Raw genomic sequence first — 25,918 nt, 5'->3', positions numbered from 1 at the left:
CAGGGCAAAGCAGAAACCAGTTCCTCTTCAAATTCTACACATCAGAGACCAGGCTGAAATTCCCACAAAATTTCATCCAACATGGGAGTGGACCAGAGCGATATTGGGAAGTATCACACAGAATAACTTGTGTCTACAATATGGCTTCTAGGACAGCCATATCTAAGGGTGGCTAAAGGCATTTCTTACTCACTAGCTCAGTCTGGGAATGTTGAAATACTCCCAAGAGGCCTCCAAGGAGAAGAGAGGTTTTCATCTCTCCAGTAAAAGTCTCATTCCCCAGAGTCCCCCACATTTCTAGTTCAGACCGTTCCTGGGATTGACATTGAGAATGCCATATGGTGAAGACCCCAGCTCTACCCACAGAAGTTGACCTACAGTTTATTAGTTTAGCACCTAAACATTCTGAATTATTTAGTCCTAAATAATATCATGACTAGGAATTCCAAAGTACAGCCTGTTTATTTTTTTAGTTTCTTGTCCAGCGTGTGAAGTTCATATCTATATATCATTTTTATAGTCTTTAAATTCAAGTCTTCTGCAAACGACTACTATGTCAAGGACAAACATCTTCATGTCTTTTACCCATTTTCTAATTGAATGGCTTGTTTTTTAACTGTTGAGTTTTTACAGTTCTTAATATACCCTTACCAGTCCTTTGTCAAACATGTAATTTACAAATATTTTCTTCCAGTATGTAGCTTGTCTTTTTATCCTCTTTATAGTTTTTTGCAGGGCAAAAGTTTTCAGTTTGATGAAGCCCAGTTTATCAATGTTCCCTCTTATAGATTGTATTTTTGGTGTCATGTCTAAGAACTCTACTTAGATCTCAATCCCAAAGATTTTCTCCTGTTTTTTTCCTAACATTGAAAAGGTAGCATAGTTTTAGATTTTACATTTAAATCCATCATCCATTTTGGATTAATTTTTATATAAGATGAGAGGTTTAGGCCAAGGTTCTTATTTAGTTATTTTCCTATAGATGTCCAATTGCTCCAGCACCATGGGTTGAAAGGCTATCCTTTCTTCGTTAAATTGTTTTTCACCTTCGTCAAAAGTCAGCTGGCCAAATTTGTATGGGTCTCTTTCTAGGTTTTTACCCTGTTCTGTTAATCTGTGTGTCTATCACTCCACCAACACTGCACAGTTTTGTTTATTGTAGCTACACAATAAGTCTTGAAATTGGGTAGACTGATTTCTCCCCCATTATTATTCTTTTAGAAAATTAGTTTTTTTAATATTGTAGTTCCTTTGCCTTTTCACATAAATAAAGAATAATCTTGCCTGTAATTGCAAAGCTTCTGGAAATTAGTTTAAACCTATACAGTTGACCCTTGAACAACATGGGTTTGAACAGCTCACATCTAGTTATACACATTTTTTTTGGATAAATATAGTATAGTGCTCTAAATGTATTTTGTTTTCTTTATGATTTTCTTAATAACATTTTCTTTTCTCCAACTTACTGTATTGTAATGATATAGTATATAATACATGTAGCATAGAAAATATGTGTTAATAGACTGTTTTTGTTACAGGTTAGGCTTCCAATCAACAGTAAGCTATTAGTGGTTAAGTTTTTGGAAAGTCAAAAGCTGTATGTGGATTTTTGACAGTGTGAGGAGTCAGCATCCCTAACACCTGTGTTGTTCAAGGGTCAACTGTATATGAATTTTTTTTTTAAAGATTTTATTTATTTGACAGAGAGAGACAGCAAGAGAGGGAACACAAGCAGGGGGAGTGGCAGAGGGAGAAGCAGGCTTCCTGCCGAGCAGGGAGCCCAATGCGGGGCTCGATCCCAGGACCCTGAGATCATGACCTGAGCCGAAGGCAGATGCTTAACCAGCTGAGCCACCCAGGCGCCCCTCAGCTGTATATGAATTTAAGAAGCAACACCTTTACTATCTTGTGTCTTCCAGTCCATGAACACAGTATGTCTCTCCATATATTTAGATCTTCTTTGATTTCTTTAATTAACATTTTGTAGTTTTTGGCATACAAATGCAAATACAATATAGTACTATAGTGTTAGATTTACATATAAGTATTTCATTTTTTTGAATGACTGTAATTGGTATATTTTTAATTTTGGTGTTCATTGTTAGTACAAAGAAGTGAAATTGATTTTTTGAATATTTATTTTGTATCCTGCCGCCTTGCTGAATTCACATAGTATTTCTAGAAGTTTTCTTGTAGAGCTCTTGGAATTTTCTATGTAGACAATTATGTCATCTGTAAATAAGGATAGTCTTCTTTCTTTCTGATCAGTATGCCTTTTATTTCCTTTTCTTGCTTTATTATAATGGCTACAACTTCCAGTAGTATGTTGAATAAGAGTACATATTTCTTTGCTTTGTTCCTGATCTTTGAGGAAGGGCATGTAGTGTTTCATCATTATGTATGATGTCAGCTTTATTAAGTTGAAGAAGTTCCCCTCTATTCTTACTTTTCTGAGAGTTTTTATCATGAATGAGTGTTTAATTTTGTCAAATGCTTTTTCTTATCAAATGATATGATCATATATTTTTTCCTTTAGACTATTAATATGGTAGATTACACTGATTTTCAAATATTGAACTAAACTTGCATCCCTGGAATAAATTCTACTTGGTCATGGTATGTAATTCTTTTTATTTATTGCTGAATACTATTTGCTAGTGTTTTCTTAAGGACTTTTACATGTATTTTTATGAGTGATATTGGCCTGTAGTTTTCTTTTCTTATACTCACATTGTGTACTATCAGGGTATATTATCTTCATAAAATGAATTGAGATTGCTCTCTCCTCTTCTGTTTTCTGGAGGAGATTGCATAAAATTGTTTTTTTAATTCTCCTATAAACATTTGGAAGAATTCTCTAGTGAAACCATCAAGGGCTGGAGATTTTCTTTGAGCTTTTAAATTATGAATTTTTAAATTATGAAATAATCATTTCCTGAATAATTGTTGGACAATGCAATTTATCTGTTTCATACTGGGTTAGTTGTGGTGCTTTGTGCTTTTCGAAGAGTTGGTCCATTGCATGTAAATTATCAGACTTATGTTTGTACACTTATTTGCAGTATTCCTGTATTATGCAGAGTCTGTCATGATATCCCTTTTTAAATTTCTGGTATTGGTAATTTGTGGCTTCTCTTTTATTCCTTTGCCAGTCTTGTTAGAGATTTGTCAATTTTATTAATCTTTAAAGAGAACCAAATTTTGGTTTCATTGATTTCTGTTTTTTATTATTTCCTTCTTCTATTTATTTTGGGTTTACTTTTCCTTCTTTTCCTGGGTTCTTGAGGTGGAAGTTTAGATTACTGATATGATACTTTCCCTCATTTCTATTGTAAGCATTAGTACTATAATTTTCCCTCTCAGCATTGTTTTAGCTGTGTCCCACAAATGTTTATATGTTGTACTTTCATTATCACTCAGTTCAATGTAATTTTTGATTTCTCTTGAGGCATCTTCTTGAGCTGTGGATTATTTAGAAATGTATTGTTTTTCTTTCTGTTGTTGATTTCTAGTTTACTTTCATTATGGTAAGAGAACACACTCTTAGGATTTGAATTCTTTATAATTTGTTGATATTTGTTTTGTGGCCTATGATATGGTCTATCTCAGTGTATGTTCTATGGCTCTTGAAAAGAATGTGAGTTCTGCTGTTGTTGGGTGGACTGTTCCATAAATGTTGATTAGACTCTGTTCGTTGTTGGTGTTATAGAATTTCCTGTATCATTGCTGATTTTCTGTCTGGTTTCTGCCAGTTGTTGAAAGAGGAATGCTAACATCTCTATAATTGTAGGTTTGTCTATTTATCCTCTCAATTTCACCAGTTTTGCTTCAGATATTTTGTAGCTCTGTTGTTTGGTGCATACACATCCAGGATTGCCTTGTCCTCCTGATGGATTGACCATTTTATCATTATGTCATGTCATTCTCCGTCTGTGGTAAATTTTTGTTCTTACGTCTACTTTATCTGATATTAATATGGCTACTCCTGCTTTCTTTTGATTAACATTTGCATAATATGTCTTTTTCTATCCTTGTACTTTCAACCTCCCTGTGTTAAATTTGAAGTGAGTTTCTTGTAGACAGCTTATAGTTGGGTCATGTTTTTTAATCTACTTTGCCAATCTCTGTCTTTTAATTGGTACATGTAAACACTCTTTTATCTATAAAATTTACTACCTAAAAATTAAATAAAAATGCACACAAGTATACAAAATTTGAGAGATACTGAAAAGGACATGTTAAAGAGTCAGTCTCCTTCCACCCTTTCCCCCAGTCTTCCCATCCTCCTCCCAAGAGGCAACCATGTTCTCCAGTTTTCAGTTGTCTTCTGTCAGAGCCAATCTGCACACATGCAAATATTTCTAGGACTATATATTTTTTCTTTAAAAAGAAAAAACAAATAAAGTGTATATGCTGTTCTACCTCTTACATTATAGATAGACTTAATAGCATACCTTGGAGAACTTTCTATGTTGGTACATATAGAGCATACTGGCAACATTTAAATAAAAATATTTTCTTCTAGGAGCACCTGGGTGGCTCAGTCAGTTAAGCGTCCAACTCTTGATTTTGGGTGAGGTCATGATCTCGGGATCGTGAGATTAAGCCCAGTGTCAGGCTCCATGCTGGGCCTGGAGCCTGCTTGGGATTCTCTCTCTCTGCCCCTCCCCCCACCTTCTGCTCATTCTCCTCTCATTCTCTCTCTGTCTCTCTAAAAAAAAAAAAAAGAAAAGTTTTTTTTCTTCTAGTTTCAAAAGTCTTAAAAACCAATGTCAGGAAGTGGCTCTTTTCTACAAGATTACATGTAAAAATCCTCATGAGTTGAAAACATTTAACAATCAGAATGGAGAATATAATTTATAATGAAATATATAAATTACTATATATATTGAGCTTAGGTAACATATACTTTAGAATAAATGTGATGGAAATCTATTCTTTATAAGTCATATATTTCCAAGGAGTTGTGAAGTTATTTGGCAGCAACTGTCTATATGGCTAGGAATAATGGGATAAAACTAAGAAAAGGAGGGACAATATTTTAAGTCAAAATATAGCTACTGGAAACTTTGTAAAATATTTTATGCCATTATTTTCTTATATGCCCAAATGGGGGAAAACCTATCCCATGAAATAAAACGAATTCTGGATCTTGGAATTTTCCTTTGTCTTTTATGCATTGCAAAATAAACAGACTTCTGAAGAGAGAATGACTAATCTATTCAACAAATATATATTAGGTACATACTGTGTTCCAGGCACAGTTCTAGTCAGTAAACAAAACAGAAAAAGTCTCTGCAGTCTTGGAGCTCGCATTCTGGGAAAAGCAGTGGGGAAGAAAGAAAACAGAGAAATAAAAAACAAGAAAAAAGGCAGGTAGTGATAGACATTTAGAAGAGAATAAAACTGGGTTATATGTTGCAGAGACACAGGGAGATTGTTTCATATTTGGTGTTAGAAGATTCTGTTAAACTGAGAAGCCCAGGAAACCATGTCCATAATCCAAGAAAAAGTCTTTTGCTTACATTGCTCTAGTTTGCTCTGTCCTCCTCTGACCTCCTTCTGGCTAAATCCTTAAAGCCACAGCACAGGCCTACATTCCTGGTAAGGCCTTCTGGGATATTCCTGCCAGGAGGAAGAAAGTGCACCTGATTTAACAGACACTGTAAGTACTGGGCTGAAGAATGATCTGATTGGCCCAGTGCAAGAAGGGTTGGAGAGAAGAAGAAACCACAAGTAGAAAGGCCAGGAGAGGAAATTAAGCTAAATATATACTATCTCAAGAATATTCCCAGAAATTACTGTTAAAATTAAACCTGTGCTTATAATGGAATACTGTATAGCAGGGGTTCTCAAACTTTATGGTCTGATGACCCTTAATGCCCTTAAAAATTATTGAGGGCTTTAAAGAGCTTTTGATTAGGTGGATTATAGCTATTCAAGTTTACCACATTATGATTTAAAACTGAGAAATTTAAAGAATATTTATTATAAATTCATCTAAAAATAACAACACTAAACACATTGCATGGTAACATAAATAACTATTTTTTAAAAGAATGACTTTATTTTGCCCAAAATATTAATGAGAACAGAGGTGTTGTTGTACAGTTTGCAATCTAATATTTTAAAATCACATATAGTTAAGTCTTTAAATGTTGGGAAGCTGTCAAATTCATGGTAGTGAACATACTTTACAAAATTCTAATTTTTGTTTGGAAGTTGAAGTTTTGTCATTGACATCAATTACTGCCCATTGTTTTCCCTGAAATTAAGGGCTCCTTTCATTTATTTTTGAGAAAATGTCTGCCAAATCACCAGATTTCAGTAACCATAGTTTTCCTGTCAGTCTTTTAAGTGAATTTGTGTGCCATGACAAAAGTGACTAGTTTAGCTTGTAATTCACATTGCTTTTCCTCATGAGTTTTTTCATCCATTATACTCTAGGATGCAGTAGAAGTATTTCATGTATACTTTACGTCACACAGAATATTAAAAAGACATGTACTCAAGGGTTGAAATCTAATGCAATTAACAATTTGTTTACTAAGGACATTATTAAATAAAATTGGCATTTTTTTGTTTGATGTTTTTGTTGACTGGTAGTGCATGGTGTTGAACAATGTTAGAATGATGACTGGTACAGTTTGGCGCCATTGCCTTGATTTATGCTAAGGTACCAGCAATTTTACATACTTTTGCTTTTGTATCATCAGTACAAATATCAATACAGCAAAAAAGACAAATTATATCTTACTATATTTATGGAAATTGCTTACTTCTGGACCATACTTTGAACTACACTTATGAACCACACTTTGAGAATTACTGTTGGACAAAAATGACAATGAATGATCTATAGCTACCCACAACAGTGGTTGAATCTCGGAAATATAATGTCAAGTAAAAGAAGCCAGCTCCAAAAATAATACAAGATTTATGGCCTCTCATTTATAAAATACAAAAACAGGCAAAGCTTACCTGTGGTATTAGAAATAGGAAGATGGTTGTCCTTAGGAGGGGTGAGTGAAAGGAGTCAAGAAATAAGCCTCTGGAGTGCTGTAAATGTTCTGTTCTTGAGCTAGGCATTGGTCACATGGATATGTTCAGATAGTGGTATGCTTATAATATGCATACTTTCTAATGTATCTTATAACAAAAATTTCCAAAAGTTAAACGAGAGTTATTTTCTTATGTTTTATTTCTTACCCTAGTTACTTAAAGGTTCTGAGTCTGAGTAACAAAAACCAAGAATGCGTGACTTCTTGCTTTTTTAAAACACTAGTATTTTCAATTCTTTAAAAGATTTTGCCTGGGTTTCAAATTTGAGTCTATCATTTGGGGACGCTATTTGACTTACACTAAGGGTTTTTTTTTACATTTGGCATTCCATATTCACTTTTTTTGCACAGTAAACTGTACTTGATTACTTAGCCCCAAAATATTTCCCATTTTTCCCTATTAAATTTTTTTTTAATGCAATATATATGGTTAGATGAAGTTTTTCATGGGGTTTCTGACTTCGATGCAGTTTTGTACTTTCAATGGATTGTTGATCTGGAAAAAAGATCTTACGGAAGCAGAAGCCACATTTCATGCCTGTGGTCCAGCAGAAGGGGCTGGCTGAAATGGAAATAATGTAATACGCTTATTCGTCCTATGGCATAATGAACTATGCAACTAAAAATACTCTGTTGGAGAGGTAGAATTAGTACCTAAAAACGTTTAAGGTATTTGGCCTTGCTAAAATATTCTCTTCCCAGAATGTTCTCCCATCTTCCCTACACATTTAAGTCCTCTCCCTCTTCGAAGCTTGGCGCAGGCCCTGCCTCATCCATAAAGCCTTTTCCACCCTCTGCAACTACTGGTTACATCCCCTCTTATGAACTTAGCACTCCTTATATTGTCTGTTTTCCAGTTTATTTGGTCATTGATTCAATCTATATTTGTATATTTATCTAACTCCTCTGTTGTACTAGATTTAGGATCTAAAGACAAATGGCTTAAACCAGCTGATGAGAAAGACCAGTTAAAAGCTCATTTCAATACAGTCTGCTAAGTGTGACACTAGAGATAATCATAGGAGGCTGGGCAAAACACAGGCAAGGCACCAGTTGGGGCAGTATCAGGTGGGATTTAGAGTGACTCTGTGGCAGGCCTTGCTCTTGAAATCTTAGTTTGTTCCAGTGAAAGATAGAGATAATAGGTGTTCCAATCTTAGGGCCATTGTAAATGAAGCACTAAATGAAGAAATGAGTGTAGAGCACATAGTTTATGGCTGGCACAGGATAAGTGCTCAGTAAAAATGAGATATTATCACACTTATTATATTTTAAGTGTATATAATGTCATGGGCCATGTGGCAAATTGTTTGAGCTATATCACAACAGCAAATATGTAATCTCAATTTAAATACAAATTTTAGATTGCATTTCTTGAACTCATAAAGGGGAAGGCTTAGCATATAATCCCATTCCTTAAGAAAATCTCTTTTATTCTTTTTCCCCCTATCTACTTGCATTGCACACTCAAGAGCTGGGTCTATACCTTTCTTTTTGAGAGTCTATTCAAAACTGTTTGGTGCTTCTCATCCATGCTGTCCCTGTCTCATGGCCCAAAAGTAGCCTTTGGATGGGTAGGGAATGATTTGGGACTGAGTGGGGGAGATAAATGGGGGCTTGCCTAGGTTAGTCATTGTACATAGTAGGCTCTCTAAATGTTTTTGCTTGATCGAGGCAAGTTTCTTCTAGCTACATGTGCCAATGTCTATTATCCTAATGGGATGGGAGGAGGGAAAGGGGGATAATTCTTATAAATGGTGGCTATCAACCAGGGTTGTAAGTCCTCCTGTCACCTTTAGTTATTCTTCATCACTAATCCAGTTCCCTCTTAATGATTGTTTCTGGACAACATGAACAGATGACCAATCTCAGAGAATCTTCTCATCTCACTATGACCATGTCCCCTAATGCCTTTCCTAAGGAAACTCACTGGAGAGATGTATGTTTAGTTGATCCTGAGAGAATGGAGATAGGCATCACAATATATACTCTGCCAGGTCATTAATAACCCACTTTTAAGAATTGTTTACCTGCAGCCCCTTTTCAAGAAGTATGTAGTTAGGAAACACAGAGGGTTGGGGAGGTTTTGGGGAGGCAGCGAGAGGCGGGGAGGTAGGTAGATTAGATTATATATAATTAATATATATGTAAGTAATATATATAATATATATAATTAATAATCCCTTAATTATATTAAGGGATTTCTTTCTAAGAGGGGCATGGAAGGGTAAGTTAAGAAGAGGGAAAAGAGAGTGAAAACATTTATTGTGTATCTACTGCATGTCAGGGACTGAACGGGCACTTTATACATGTTCTCTTATTTAATCTTCAGAACAAACATTTGAGGTAAGTACTATACCTATTTTATAGATCAGGAAACTAAGGACAGTAGAGATACTGAATAATTTATCCAAGGTCATATAGGTAATAAGTGACATTGCCTAGGCCACACCAAAGTTGTTGGCATGACTGACAAAAATTGGTATCAATAAAATCTTTATCTCTCACTGAATCCACTGAAGACCCTGCTCTGTATCTTGGTAGAAGGCTGTTAGAATCTGTTACAAAGGTTTCTAAAGTCACTTTAGTCTCTGGCTGACTCTGTTTGTTGCCTAATGAACAATTTTCTCTCCTCTTCGTTTTGTGCTTTTAGAGCCTGTCTCTCCTGCAAAGGCTGAAAATTGCTAAATACTGGTCCTCCTTTTTTCCTTTGTTGCTATGGCATGGGCCTGTGACTCATTCCTGGCCAATGAGATCTGAAGAGAAGTTTGCTCAAAGACTTCTGGGAAGGGCTTGTCTCCTTATTACACAGATATATAAAAGAAATCTCTGTCCTTACTATCCTTACTGCTTTGGACTTTCCTTTGCGAAGATGTGATATTTGGAGCTGTGGCAGTCATCTTGTGACCATAGAATTTCCTCATGCTTTTTATTTTCACATGGTAAAAGCCACCCTCAGACATAGTAGGACTTTCCTATAATTAATTGCTTTTATTGATCTGTGAACACGGTATGTAAATGTTAAAATGATCATGGTAAAAAATAAAAATTTTGATGCAAACATTTTTGAGGAGGAGGGGGGACCTCTGAGATTGTCTTGATTATCAATCCTCCATGTTACGAAAAAAAGAAACCCAGAACAGTTAGAGGTCTTTCCCAAAGTTATAGAGTTGGTTAGTTAGAGTCTGGACTAAAACCTAAGTCTTTTGATTATCCAATGTTCATTTAATAAGATATTTCTTAATGAGTAAGACATAACTTAGATAAAACTAAGCCATTGAAAATATTTGTGATTAGTAAGTGACCATCTGAAATGATTCAACTTGTTTGGTTCATTTTGTTTCTAAATAGTTCTGAGCTTAGTTGGTTATTAAATGAGAACATCTGACATTCTTTTTTTCTGAGATTCTTCCTTGAATTTAATAAATTATTTCAAATAAAGGTACTACAATTTCAGTTACTCTGCAGCAGAGAAACCCAACATGCTTTGTCTGATGCCCTTGTTCAGTATCATTTATTAGAGAAAGAAGAGGTATGTCACTTCTTAGTACCATTGTTTATAATCACATGCTTCACTAAAGGAAATTACAATTAGTTTCATTCATAGCATATATTTTCAGTGCTAAATTAGGTGGTATTGGCTCATTATGGATGACATGAAGGGCACCATGTCCTCTCCAGCCTGTTGTGATTTGATTTGTATTCCCAAGAAAATATGTCAAAATCCTAACCTCCAGTACCTGCGAACCTAACCTTATTTGGAAATAGCGTCATTGCAGATGTAATCAAGTTAAGATGAGATCATTCTTGATTAGGGTGGACCCTAAATGCAATGACTGAAGTTCTTATAAGGAAACATAGATTTGAACACAAGGACAGAGACACAGAAGATAAAAGAGGAATTCCAAGACAGAGGCAGAGATTGCAGTAATGCATCTCTACATGCCAAAGTATACCAGAAGCTAGGAAAAGGCAAGGAAGGCTTTTTCCATAGTCTTCAGAGGGGGCGTGGGTCTGCAGACACTTTGATTCTGGACTTTGGAATTGTAGCCTCCAGAACTATGAGAGAATAAATTTCTGTTGTTTTAAGCCATCAAATTTGTGGTGATCTGTTATGGCAGCAACAGGATACTAATTCACCTTCTCAGATGACACATGATGACAAGATAGTTGCCAGAGCTTTCTTCAAGGTTCAAGTAGATTGAAGAAGAGAGGATTTATTATTGTGGCTTCCATACACATAGCCAAATTCACTCTTAAGTGGCCAAGTTGTCTCACAGGCCCACACCTGAGTCAGTTGATAGGTATTGGGAACTAGGTATTCTAATTGGGAACTAGGTATTCTAATTCTGAGTTGTGCATTCTGACCCCTGTATTCAAGGGTGAAGGCCTACCGGTGCACATGGACTGAGAGTTGGTACAACTTAGTTCCCCAAAGGAATTTCGCCAGCTCTGGCCTCAAACCAGCAAGTATCCACCATAAGATCTTCATCAGAGATCCTTCATGTTATGATGCCACCCTCTTTTCAGTCCTTAGTACTTGGTTTACAGATCATTTAATCAAAATACAACACTATAGTTCTTTTTTTTTTTTAATATGGTATCTTTTCTAAGAAGAGAAATTCCTGCAGGTTAGTGGCATGTTTTCAGTTGGTGGCCCCAATTGTACACAATATTTTCTTGTTGGAATTGTTGAATTTAATATTAAATTAATAAAGAGTAAATTATAGTGTTATAGTGAAAATTATCTCACTGTAATAGCAAAATTAGCCAAGAATACATCTAGAATACATTCAGGTCCATTTGGTGCAACATAACCTCAGCTCTATAAATATTTTGTCTGTAACCTATTCAACTCACAGTACACATTTTTTTTTCTTCTACTTCTTCCATCCAATTATCTTTTCATTTACCTACCATACCTCAAATTATTCTTGATTTCTGAACAATAGCAGCTAAGCGGTCATATATCTTTGTAGTCCCTATTACTGTTTCTGACCTCTAATGTTTGTGTTATAGATGCCTCAGGAAACAAATTTATCTTTCAAGACTTCTGAGGCAGTTGTATCAGTGCTATCTAGCATTTAAATGACAACAAACTTGTCCTCATTGTTAAGGGATGGCTGCTAGAAACCCCTTTCTTCTCTCTAGATATGTGAACTTGACATTTATCTAAACTGTTGGCTGATAAACAGGGAATGCATTTCTATAAGGGATGCCTCAGATGTAAAAAATAAACCAACACTAGATGAATCACATAGACTTAAAAAAGAATAAAAACTCAAGACTAACTCAGAGGAGAAATGGAAGATCAAGTTCCAGATCTATTTGAATTATATTCTCTCATCCACTGTAAAACAAAATGTGAAATGTGGCTTTTCTTTCACACAGTCAATTAATCAATATCATTAACAGTTTAATTTTTTAAATAGTTAATTAAAAGAAAATAAGAAAAACTCTCTTTTAACACATTAGTTGACCTTTAGCTATTTTGTGCTCTTAAATTTTAATCCAGTTGTCTGTTAACCTGCTTATCCAGAAATGATGCTTTTGAAATATGTAGGAGAAAGAAAACCAAATTTAAAAACTATCACATATCAGAGTAATAATGAGGGATAATTTGGTATAATTTCCTGATATTTGAGATTATTTAATTGTTGAAATATTTTTATATAATTAATTTGTACATATGAATACATAACAAATAATTAGATAAGCTCAGTTATGAAAGTGTGAGGTGCCCACTAAATTTAGTAACCATGAGTGCTTTATTTTTCTCTAACTGAGCCAGTCAGCTTTTTTTCTTCTTCCAAGTTTTTATTTAAATTCTAGTTAGTTAATATACAGTGTAATATTAGTTTCAGGTGTAGTATTTAGTGATTCAACACTTATATGCAGTATTTGGTGCTCATCACAAGTGCACTCCTTAATCCCTATCACCTATTTTTTTTTTTTTTTTAAGATTTTATTTTTTTATTTGACAGAGAGAGACACAGCGAGAGAGAGAGCACAAGCAGGGGGAGTGGCAGAGGGAGAAGCAGGCTTCCCGCCGAGCAGGGAGCCCGATGTGGGGCTCGATCCCAGGACTCTGGGATCATGACCTGAGCCGAAGGCAGACGCTTAACGACTGAGCCACCCAGGCGCCCCATCCCTATCACCTATTTAACCCTATTTAACCCATCCCCCCCACCTCCCCTCTGGTAACCATCAGTTTGTTCTCTCTAGTTGAGTCTTTTTCTTGGTTTTCCCCTCCTATGTTCATATGTTTTGTTTCTTAAATTCCACATATGAGTGAAATCATGTGGTATTTGTCTTTCTCTGACTGACTTACTTTGCTTAGCATAATACTCTCTAGCTCCGTCCATGTTTTTGCAAATGCATATTTCATTCTTTTTTTGGCTGAATAATATTCCATTACATATATTTACCTCACCTTTATTTATTCATCAGTCAGCGGATATTTGGGCTCTTTCCATAATTTGGCTATTGATAATGCTGCTATAAATGTCAGGGGGCGCGTATCCCTTCAAATTAGTATTTTTGTACCTTTTGGGTAAATACCTATTAGCACAATTCCTGGATCATAGGGTAGTTCAATTTTAACTTTTTGAGGAACCTCCATACTGTTTTCCAAAGTGGCTGCACCAGTTTGTGTTCTCACCAACAGTGCAAGAGGGTTCCCCTTTCTCCACATCCTCATGTGTTGTTAATTTCAGCTATTTTGACTGGTGTGAGGTGATATCTCATTGTGGTTTTGATTTGTATTTCCCTGATGATGAGTGATGTTGAGCATCTTTTCATGTATCTGTTGGCCATCTGTATGTCTTCTTTGGAAAAAAATGTCTATTCATGTCTTCTGCCCATTTTTTAACTGGATATTTGTTTTTTGGGTGTTGAGTTTGATTAAGTTCTTTATATATTTTGGACACTAATCCTTTATCAGATATGTCGTTTGTAAATATCTTCTCCCATTTCACAGGTTGCCTTTTAGTTTTGTTAATTGTTTCCTTCTCTGTGCAGAAGCTTTTTATTTTGATGTGATCCCAATAGTTTATTTTTGCTTTTATTTCCCTTGCCTCAGGAAACATATCTAGTAAGAAGTTGCTATGGCCAATGTCAAAGAGGTTACTGCCTGTGTTCTCCTCTAGTATTTTAATGGTTTCCTGTCTCACATTTAGGTCTTCCGTCCATTTTGAATTTATTTTTGTGTATGGTGTAAAAAAGTGGTCCAGTTTCATTCTTTCGCATGGGTGCTGTCCAGTTTTCCCAACACCATTTGTTGAAGAGATTGTCTTTTTTTCCATTGGATATTCTTTCCTGCTGTGTTGAAGATTAATTGACCATATAGTTATGGGTTCATTTCTGGGTTTTCTATTCTGTTCCATTGATCTGTGTGTCTATTTTTGTGCCAGTACCATACTGTCTTGATCACAACAGCTTTGTAATACGACTTGAAATCTGGAATTGCAATACCTCCAGCTTTGCTTTTCTTTTTTAAGATTGCTTTGGCTATTCATGGTCTTTTGTTCCATACAAATTTTGGGATTGTTTCTTCTAGCTCTGTGAAAAATGGTTGTGGTATTTTGATAGGGATTGAATTAAATGTATAGACTGCTTTGGGTAGAATGGATATTTTAATAATATTTGTTCTTCCAACACATGAGCATGAAACATCTTTCATTTGTTTATGTAATCTTTAATTTCTTTCATCAGTGTTTTATAGTCTTTGGAGTACAGGTCTTTCACCTCTTTGGTTAGGTTTATTCCTAGGTATCTATTGTTTTTGGTGCAGTTGTAAATGGGATCGATTCCTTGATTTCTCCTTCTACTGCTTCATTATTGGTATACAGAATGCAACAGATTTCTGTATGTTGATTTTGTATCCTGCAACTTTATTGAACTCATGTATCAGTTCTGGCAATTTTTTGGTGGAGTCTTTTGGGTTTTCTGTATAGAGTAACATGTCATCTGCAAATAGTGAAAGTTTAATTTCTTCCTTGCTGATTTGGATCCCTTTTATTTCTTTATTGTCTGATTACTGTGGCTAGGACTTCCAATACTATGTTAAATAACAGTGGTGAGAGTGAACATCACTGTCTTGTTCTTGACCATAGAGGAAAAGCCCTCAGTTTTTCCCCATTGAGGATGATATTAGCTGTGGGTCTTTTGTATATGGCCTTTATGATGTTGAGGTATGTTCCCTCTAACCCTACATTGTTGAGGGTTTCTATCATGAATGGATGTTGTATTTTGTGAAATGATTTTTCTGCATCCATCGAAATGATCATGTGGTTCTTATAATTCTCTTATTGATGTGATGTATCCTGTGATGTATCACATTGATTGATTTGTGATTATTAAACCACCCTTGTAATCCAGGAATAAATCTCAGTTGATTATGGCAAATGATTCTTTAATGTACTGTTGGATTCTATTTGCTAGTATTATACTGAGGATTTTTGCATCCATGTTCATCAGGGATATTGGCCTATAGTTCTCTTTTTTAGTGGCATCTTTATCTGGTTTTGGTATCAGGGTAATGCTGGCCTCATAGAATGAACTTGAAAGTTTTCCTTCCATTTTTTGGAATAGCTTGAGAAGAAGAGGTATTAACTCTTCTTTAAATGTTTGGTAGAATTTGCCTCTGAGGCCATCTGGCACTGGATTTTTGTTTATTGGGAGATTTTTTTATTACTGATTCAATTTCATTTCTGGTTATTGGCCTGTTCAAGTTTTCTATTTCTTCCTGTTTCAGTTTTGTTAGTTTATATGTTTCTAGGAATTTATTCATTTCTTCCAGGTTGTCCAATTTGTTGGCATATAGTTTTTCATAATATTCTCTTATAATTGTATTTCTGTGGTGTTGGCTGTTATTTCTCCTCTCTCGTTTGTGTTAAAATCATATTATATACATGGGGTAAAATTAAAATGACTCTATTTATGAACATGAATATATGAGGCAGTTGTATTGCCTTTCTGCTATTTCCCAACAATGGTGTTTAATAAATATTTATTGATTTAGCTTTCCTTCCTTTTTTTTCTTCTTCCCTCCTTCCTTCCTTCCTTACTTGTTCTCTGTCTATATTGTTTGATTAAAAAAAAAGATTTATGGAAGCTCCTAATAATATATATACACTAGTACTTATTGTGTGTAAAGCAGTGTGTAATATGGGGGATATAGGGATAACAACTTGAGTAATAAAATTGTATACCACTTATACTTTACAACACATGGGGAACACACTAGATAATAAAAAGTTACATATGAGTCTAAAAATAAAAGGTGGAAAAAGTTCATTTATGTGGGTGTAGAAGAGGGGAGAGCATTGAGTTTATTTGAAAAGTAGTGAAGTAAAATTAGGTAAGTTGGCACTTTTCTAAAAAGTTTTACTGATGAGTTACGGCATACCATCTTACTAATGTATATGTGGATAGCTATTTTTTCTCTTTATCTGAAGTGATTTTCTCAGGGTTCTGTTGTATTTCTGAGTATTTGTAAATCTAACAGAAACAGTAGTAAAATGAAATGAACTATTACTTAAAGATAGGCACAGGGGCACCTGTAAGGCTCAGTCAGTTAGGCCTCTGACTCTTGATTTTGGCTCAGGTCATGATCTTGGGGTCCTGGAATTGAGCCCCACGTGGGGCTCCATACTCAGCGGGGAGTCTGCTTGAGGATTCTCTCTCTCCCTCTGCCCCTGCCCCTCCTCTCTCTCTCTCTCAAATAAAAAAATACATAAATAATTTTTTTTGAAAAAGATAGGCACATAATTGATAGATATTGATGAGAAATAAGTTTGCTAAGCTAAGAACTCTCTACTTGGAGAGAGCTGTTCTATAACATGAACCTATTCAGGGAAAAGAAAAAAAAATTAATTTCCCCTCCCTCCTCCTTCCTCTTCCCTTTCCCCTTTCTTTTTCTTTGAATTTCTATAGCTCTTCAGTTACTACGCTACTTACTTTAGCAGTCCTTTGAGGAAGGTCAAACTCCTAATGTGGCATTAGCTATAGTTACTTCCTGACCAACCTCTATTCTTACCTGTCCTCAGGTATCCTCACCTTGCACTTCTCAGAGAGGGAGAGAATAAAAAATAGCATGAGCATGGGCATTTCTGAACCTTCAGAAATTCTTACCAAAAGGCCTCAACTGCCCATTTGCTGTACCATCTGGGAAATAGGGAAGAGTAGGAGTCATCTCTTTCCTCTGTATTAACTGGAAGTCTTCTCTTGGCCAATTTACCAACTTGGTTGACTGTCCAGGAGCAGGAACATCATAACCTTTGTGACAATGAGCAGTAGGGGCTCTTCAAAACATAATTATCCTTCTGGCCATGACAGATGGAGGGAAAAAAACAAATTTATTTTGGATTTTAAGAATCTATTTTATTGCAAATATTAAGTGGTGTTTTCAACTTTTCCAGCCCCTTGTTCTCTAGGTTTAACATTTCCCCACCCTTGCTTCTGCCCAACAGCCATCTTGGCAACCCCTCCCTGGAATCATTTCCTGTCATGACATTTTTAGAAACCAAAATAACAGCATTTACAATGTAACAGCTAAATATTCCCATAGAGTATCTGGGTAAAACAAGCATTTTTGCACAATAGTTTTAAACATGCCATTGGGTATGTATTCAGACAGAGCCTTTTCTGGGTGTTCAGTTTCTGACTAACCAGTAGGCTGATTGCGGCATTGTTTGTTGTCACTCTATAATCACATCTGGCATTCACAGCTGGCAACATTCTGGCTTCCAAGGTTTTCTCGTGTAGTGTCTTGTTTTAATTTCAGAATGCACATTCAGTGATGGGGTGTTTTTAAGAATAAGGGGTAGCTGTGTAATTCTCTATAAAAAATGAAGCACAGGTACATGTAATATTACATGGGAGTGTGAGATACAACAAATGGAATCTCATTTAGACAAATCTAATACATTTTTAATTCTTTGAATTTTTTTTTAAGAAGATGAACACTTATGCTTTTTACAATAGAATTATTAGCCTTTTACATCGTTAATTTTCCATTTTAAATTTAGTGCAGCATAAACTCAGAGAGGTGCTAGGAAAAATATTCAAAGTGTCTGGAGACAGTGTTCGTAAACCACGATGACAAAACCTCAAAAATAGATGCAGCCCTGTCAAAGTTAAATTGAATGACTCAGTGTCTGGACCACTCAGAAGGTTTTTTTTCCTTTCTTTTTTTTTTTTTTTTTTTTCTAGTTAGGGAATGGGAGAGACTGTTCACTTTAGAACTTTGGAATCATGGATGGGGGAAGTTTGTTTTGCCTTGTTTTAGAGATGGGAGAGAATGCTATCACAGGAAAGTTGGATAAAAACCAAAACCTCTTAAAATTATATAGAGTAGAACTCAGGTCACTTATTTTTCATGACTTTTATTTTTGAGAGTTACTCATTAGGGTAGAGCTATACCTGAGTGATTATTTTACTCAACTCTCACATTTATAGACAGAGCCATGAGGCTCCCTTGTCTTTCTCCCTCTATAGAGGCTGAATAAGCCAGATAGTCACTTTCCCAGACTCTCTTGTATGTAACGGTGGCCATGTGGTCAACTTTTAGCCAACAATATATAAGGGATAATCTGCTGGATTGTTTCAGGGAAAAATTCCATTCAGTATTTAAAAGACAAAGCCAATAAATAAAAATCTTTTTTAGCCTCCCTGGCTTCATGTTTTTGAATGGGAGTGTGATGCCTGGAGCTTGGCAGCCATCTTGAGACTGTGAGATGGCAAGACTAAGGACAGAGACACAATAGAGTAGGAGGATGGAAAGAGCTTCGATCTTTGATACCTAGAGCCAGGCACTCTACCAAACGGGTATTTCTGTATCAATATCTCTTCCTCCTGTGTGAGACAATTAATTCTTTATGTCTTAAGCCACTTTGGTCGGTTTTTCTGTTACTCAGTTCTCCACACATTCCTAATTATTACACCCTGAGAAATTAATTAATCTACTTAAGTTCATAAAAGAATATAGTAGCATAATCTTAATTGAAATTCAGATCTTCTAATTTCTTATTTAATCTTTCCTCACTTCTTTTACCCTGTTCCATCACCAGGTTAGTCTTCACATGAACAAATGAGTTATTGTCTTGATTAAATCTGTTTTTAAGTTGTTGCTCCAATAAATTTTATTTTTCCTTTAGATTAGTATCTGTATTTACAATCCATTTAGCTAAAGGAACTTTCACAAATTTTATAATCCATCTTTGCACAGAAGAGCATGACAAAGTATGTTCAGGATTATGGAAGGATTCGTTTTTATATTAAAAGCCTTGATTTGAGAAGAAGAGGTAACTATTTTGAGTCACATTAATACTAAGAGAATTTGCAACATGCTTGCAAAGTTGATTGTATTTCAAAACCTCAAATTCTTGTCCTGGAGATTGTTTTAAGGAAGAAGTAGATAAAATTATATCAAAATGGGAAAAATACGAGCAAATATTTAGTGAAAAAAGAAGAATACAACATATAGGTAACAATATCTCAAAATATATGAAATTCTGGACCAAAATGATTTGAAATTTTAGCTCTGTTCCTGGATCTACCAATTATTTTTGTGTAATAAAAAAAGTACCTGATTGGTTTTCTCTATCTTTAAAACAACCATTTTATGTCACCATAGAATTTTAGAGTTGAAATACTCAAAAATTCAAGGTATCCATTGCCTGGCTTTAAGAGAGGAGCTATCAAACCATTCCACTTAGGTGAGAATGGCTTTTCTTCTAAATGTTCTCTCTTTCTGTCCAGAATAGAGAATGATCATGTGCTATGAATACATATCAAATCATGTGTTAAGACTACTTCTAGCTTATTACATGAAGGATGCCAGATACGAAGGCTACTTTGCTCTTTTCTCCATCAGGTCTTTAGAAGATATCTTGTTTTCTACTAGTCTGTCAAATGACCTTTTACACTTCATTATTATATTGTGATTGAGTTTGAGTTCTATGAATGATGCCTTCTACAGTACCTTCATGGTACAGTGACTTAGTTTCTGAAGTGTCCATTGGAAAAAGAGACGTGATTTCCATGGCAGTAGCAACAGAATAAGGATAATGAAGCTTTAGGAAGCAAAGAGATTCAGATGTTAAATCATGATACCTTCCTGAGTCCAGTAACCATGGTAGTAGTATAGGATAATTGAGGATTCTAACTGTATTGAATGTGTAGTGCAATGTATAAAATAGTTCATAGTGAACATTATGCATGATTATTTTGTATTGTGTTTTGAAGGGAAGGAATAATGTTTTAACATAATGTGGCCTGTTTTTCACTCAGATGATCCATTTACTGAATTAAGAGACATTTCTCCTTTGCACAGTGTAGGAAATGTGAAGGGGGAAAGCTGGATTCAAAATGATTTCTCTGATAGTTACTTTGACAGGTCATCAGTAAATTCTTCTTTTATCCTTACCTATGTTCCTTCTATTATGAAAAAAAAAAGTATTTTTATGATCCTTCTTCCCACTTGGATATGGAGAATAGTTGATCAATGATCTTTGGTATTTGGCCATTGGGCCTGAGAGGTAGCCAGCATCAATAGAGTGCCAGGGACAGTGACAAAGCAGATAGTTTCTTTTGCTCAGACATAGCTCTCTATCATCTGAAGAAAAATAAACCTCCCATTCTCACAGTGACAAAGAATGATCAAATGTGCATGGGTCCAAGCCTGTACTTCTTGTACAGCCTGGAATGACTCCATTCTCTCTAGCCAATGTCCTTCAGTATGAGAGCAGGAGTTAGGGTTCTTGATTTTTTGCCTATTGTTGGCAACTGTAAGAACTGCCTTGGAGTGTCCCCCACAGTTGCCCTGGGCAGAGGGACAAAGTCCTCCTATGACTTCTCACCAATCCAAGTTTGCTACCTACTCCTGAAGTCCTTTTAGGCCTGCCATGACTTTGCAGTTCTCTCTTTATTATTACTGTCTTCTTTTTATCAATATGTCTATAGAGTTAATACCTAGGAACTATCCTATAATCCTAGTAATTATTATCTCTAAAGTTAAGTAACTGAAATATTTTCTCTTGATAGCTCTCTAATCATACCACTTTAGATTTCAATTCCCATTCAGTCACATCTATAAAAATCATCATGGCAATAAAACTTAGAAGAAAATGCAGAAGTAAATCTCCATGATCCTGGGTTAGGCAATGATTTCTTAGATACAACAGGAGAAGCACAAGTAATAAAAGATTGTTAACTTCAACTTCATCAAAATTAAAAACTTTTGTGCTTCAAAGGACACCATCAGGAAGGTACAAAGATGGTCTGTAGACTGGGAAAAAATATTTGCAAATCATATATTTGAAAATAAATCCAGGGTGCCTGGGTGGCTCTGTCGTTAAGTGTCTGCCTTTGGCTCAGGTCATGATCCCAGGGTCCTGGGATCAAGCCCCGCATCGGGCTCCCTGCTCAGCGGGAAGCCTGCTTCTCCCTCTCACACTCCCCCTGCTTGTGTTCCCTCTCTCGCTGTCTCTCTCTCTGTCAAATAAATAAATAAAATCTTTAAAAAAAAAAAGAAAGAAAATAAATCCAGACTATATAAAGAACTGTTACAACTCCATAACAAAATGGCAATCCAATTTTAAAATGGGCAAAGGATAAAAATAGACATTTCTTTAAAAAAGATACAAATTACCAACAAGCATATGAAATAATGCCCAACATCATTAGCCATTAGGGAAATTCAAATCAAAACCACAATGAGATACTACTTCACATTTACTAGAATAGCTATAATAAAAAAGGCAGTAACAAGTGCTATTAAAGATGTGGAGAAATTGGAACCCTCATTGATTGCTGGTAGGAATGTAAAATAGTATAGCCAGTTTGGCAGCTCCTCAAAATATTAAAACATAAGGTTACCAGATGACCCAGCAATTCTACTCCTAGGTATATACCCAAGAGAATTGAAAATGTATGTCTAAAGAAAAACTTGTACATGAATGTTTATAGTAGTATTATTCATAATAGCCAAAAATAAACTGCCTAAATGTTCATCAAGTGATGGATGGATAGACACAATATTACATACCTATACAATGGAATATTATTTGGCCATAAAAAAGAATGAATTACTGATATGTGCTACAACTTGCATGAACTTCAAAGATGTTATGCTGAGTGAAAGAAGTCAGTCACAAGAGACCACATGTTGTAAGTTTACACCTATATAAAAAACACAGAATAAGTAAATCTTTTAGAGACAGAAAGTAGATTAATGGTTGATTAGGGTTTGTGGAAATGGGGGGCTATGGGATGAGAAGTGACTGCTAATGGATGTGGGACTTCTTTTTGGGGTGATAAAAATGCTTTTAAATTAGATTATGGTCTTGGTTGCACAATTCTGTAAATATTCTAAATACCATTGAATTGTATACTTGAACACATTTTTTTAAAGATTTTATTTATTTATTTATTTATTTTAAAGATTTTATTTATTTATTTGACAAAGAGACACAGCGAGAGAGGGAACGCAAGCAGGAGGAGTTGGAGAGGGAGAAGCAGGCTTCCTGCCGAGCAGGGAGCCTGATGCGGGGCTCGATCCCAGGACCCTGGGACCATGACCTGAGCCAAAGGCAGATGCTTAACGACTGAGCCACCCAGGTGCCCCTACTTGAACACATTTAAGTGGGTAAACTTTATGGCATAAATTATATCCCAATAAAGCTGTTAAAAATAATTATGATATATTAACATGAAAACAATGACACTGGGTAAAACTTTATGATTTATTGTATTCATTGTGGAAGAACAATGAATAGATTTAAATAAAAACATTAAAAAAATGCATATTGAATTTTGGCACTTACCCAGATTCAGGTGCTGACCACTAAGGCACTGGATGTATGAACAGAGGAGATTACCAGGAGGTTATGTAAAAAAAGAACCTGGTGCAGCATGCCAATCTTTATTGTAAGTGGATGCCAAAGCTATTTTTATTGATCAGGATTGGATGGGGAGATGAAAGGGGTACCAATCAAGCCATTGTGCTTTAAAGAAAAATCTGGTACATCTTGGTGATACAAGGATTAAAAAATCAGAGATTTGATAATAGGCCACAGCCTTGGGTACATACTTTATCAAGAAAAGTACTTTTCAAAGTTTGATCTGGGGTCAATTCCCATCAGCATTTTGAGGGGAGAGTACTTATTAAAAATGAAAATGTATCAGTGCCACACAATAGCTGTGAATCAATGTCTTTTGAGGATGAGGGTGATAAAAGATTGAAGGAATCTGCGATTTTAATAATGTCACTATTTGATTCTTACCCCCTACCCATTTTATTGAAGTATAATTGACAAATAAAAATTGTATATATTTAAGGATGATGACTTGGATTTGACACTTTGATATACACATACATTGTGAAATAATTGCCACAATCAAGCTAATTAACATACCCATCACCTCCTATAGTTATCTAGGTGATTCTTATGTAACTAAATTTGAGAACACTGAGAGTAGAAAACCCCTGTTGATTGGATTTATGATTTCTGTCCTACAAAGTCCCTAGAAAATAACAAAACTTAATTTAAAGCATTTCTATTATAATTTTAAATGAAAATAGTTTAATTTATCTAAAAGGTCTAAATTAAACAGTAGACAAATGGTTGTGGCCCAAGATTATCTCCCTTTATTTTTCAACAAATGCACAAATCTTTGTCTTTGTAATGAGGACCTTAAAAGTCACCTTCTTATAAATTACCATTATAAAAATAGGTTATATGGGATGGTTTGTATAGCTAAAAGAGTGTTTTGTACTTACTTTTGGTATATTATGGATTAAGTAGTTTTTTATGGATTAGTGTGGGAATTTACCATTTACAAGGAAGTTTCCATTAGAAAACGTTTTTCATGTTTATGATAATCTTATTAAATATACACTGTTCATGAATAAAAGATGATATTTTGGGAAAAGAGCTGTTAAGAGGTTGTCTCTGTCTTTAGTAAAATGACCCCAAATGGATTAGATAAACAAATAATAACAGCAGACTAGGAAATGACAATGAATTTGCATCTTTAAAAAGTTGCTTTAAGTATTTACAGTTAATTTTGATTATTGGCCTCAGGTCTTACAGAAACAGCTAATTGTGCTAATAGATGGTACGTATTCATTATGTGCTGCCTCATCAAGGGAGATGATTGTTTAAAGTTCCTGTTAATAGTTGAAATTCATTTTTTAAACTAATGATTTATTTATTTTCTTGTTTTATTTTGTCAGCTAGGATTTACAGCATTATGTAGAATAAAAGTTTGAAAAATGTCTAAAAAGAAGTGATTTTTTACTTCTCCACAATTAATATGTTTGCTTGAAAGAAAATCCATGGGAATCTGTAGATAAGGACATTTGGAAAATCCAAAAATATCCATAGGTAAGAAAACCTTTAGAATTTATCTTTTTCTTATTATTTTTTCTATTGAAGTATAATTAACATACAGTGTTATATTAATTTCGGGTGTATAATATAATTTAACAACGCTATACCTTATTCAGTGCTCATGAGAAGTGTACTCTTAATCCTCTTTATTTCACCCATCCTCCCACGACCTCCTTTCTAGCAACTACCAGTATGTTCTCTGTATTTAAAAGTCTGTTTTTTCATTTGTTTCTTTTTTACTCTTGTGTGTTTGTGTTGTTTCTTCAATTCCACATAGAATGAAATCATATGGTGTTTGTCTTTCTCTGATTCATTTCGCTTAGCATTATACCCTCTAGGTCCATCCATGTCATTACCAATGGGTACATTTCATTCTTTTTTATGGCTGAGTAATGTTGCAGTGTGTGTGTGTGTGTGTGTGTGTGTGTGTGTGTATCTCACATATTCTTTATCCATTCGTTTATGGATGGACACTTGTGTTACTTCCATATCTTGGCTATTGTAAATAATGCTGCAATAAACATAAGAGTGCATATATCTTTTCCAATTAGTGTTTTCATTTTCTTTGAGTAAATGTCCACTAGTGGAATTACTGGATCATATGGTATTTCTGTTTTTAATTTTTTGAGGAACCTCCATACTGTTTTCACAGTAGCTATACCAATTTGCATTCTTATTGACAGTGTACAAGGGCACCTTTTTTTTTCCACATCCTTGCCAACACTTGTTATTTCTCATCTTTTTGATTCTAGCCATTCTGACAGGTGTAAAATGATATTTTATTTTGGTTTTGATTTGTATTTCCCTGATGATAAGTGATATTGATCATCTTTTCCTGTGTCTATTGGCCCTCTGTATGTCATCTTTGGAAAAATGTCTATTCAGGCTCTCTGCCCATTTTTTAAATAGGATTATTTGTGGGGTTTTTTTGATGTTGAGTTGTATGAGTTCTTTTATATTTTAGATATTAACCCCTTATCAAATATGTCATTTACAAATATCTTTTCCTATTCAATAGGTTGCCTTGTCATTTTGTTGATGATTTCTTTCACTATGCAGAAACTTTTTATGTTGGTGTAGTCCCGATAGTTTATTTTTGCTTTTGTTTCCCTTGCCTGAGGAGACATATCTAGAAAAATGTTACTACAGCTGATACCAAAGAAATTACTGCCTGTTTTCTTCTAGAAGTTTTATGGTTTCATGTCTCCCATTTAGGTCTTTAGTTCATTTTGAGTTTATTTTTGTGTATGATGTAAGAAAGTGGTCCAGTTTCATTCTTTTACATATAGCTGTCTAGTTTTCCCACCACCATTTGTTGAAGAGATCGATCATCTTTTCCTCATTGTATCTTCTTGTCTCCTTTGTCATAGATTAATTGAAAAAATAAGCATGGGTTTATTTTTGTGCTCTCTATTCTGTTCCAGTGATCTATGTGTCTATTTTTGTTTTAGTACCAAACTA

General features: G+C 34.9%; 1 long non-coding RNA gene across 1 annotated transcript in view; it reads left to right on the top strand.

Moving 5' to 3' along the window:
* The window catches only part of LOC115938449 (uncharacterized), a 312,799-nt gene that overhangs the window by 200,996 nt on the left and 85,885 nt on the right, over positions 1–25,918 (top strand). Inside the window, exons 6-7 of the long non-coding RNA XR_014147053.1 lie at positions 22,531–22,706; positions 24,305–24,451. This is a non-coding gene — a long non-coding RNA (uncharacterized LOC115938449). The remainder of the gene's footprint in view (positions 1–22,530; positions 22,707–24,304; positions 24,452–25,918) is intronic.

Source organism: Leptonychotes weddellii, chromosome 7, assembly GCF_054177405.1.
Source record: "Leptonychotes weddellii isolate Sample4059 chromosome 7, ASM5417740v2, whole genome shotgun sequence".
NCBI classification, from domain to species: Eukaryota; Metazoa; Chordata; class Mammalia; order Carnivora; family Phocidae; genus Leptonychotes; species Leptonychotes weddellii.
Note: the sequence above shows the minus strand (reverse complement) of the source record. Positions and strands in the feature narration are given on the sequence as shown.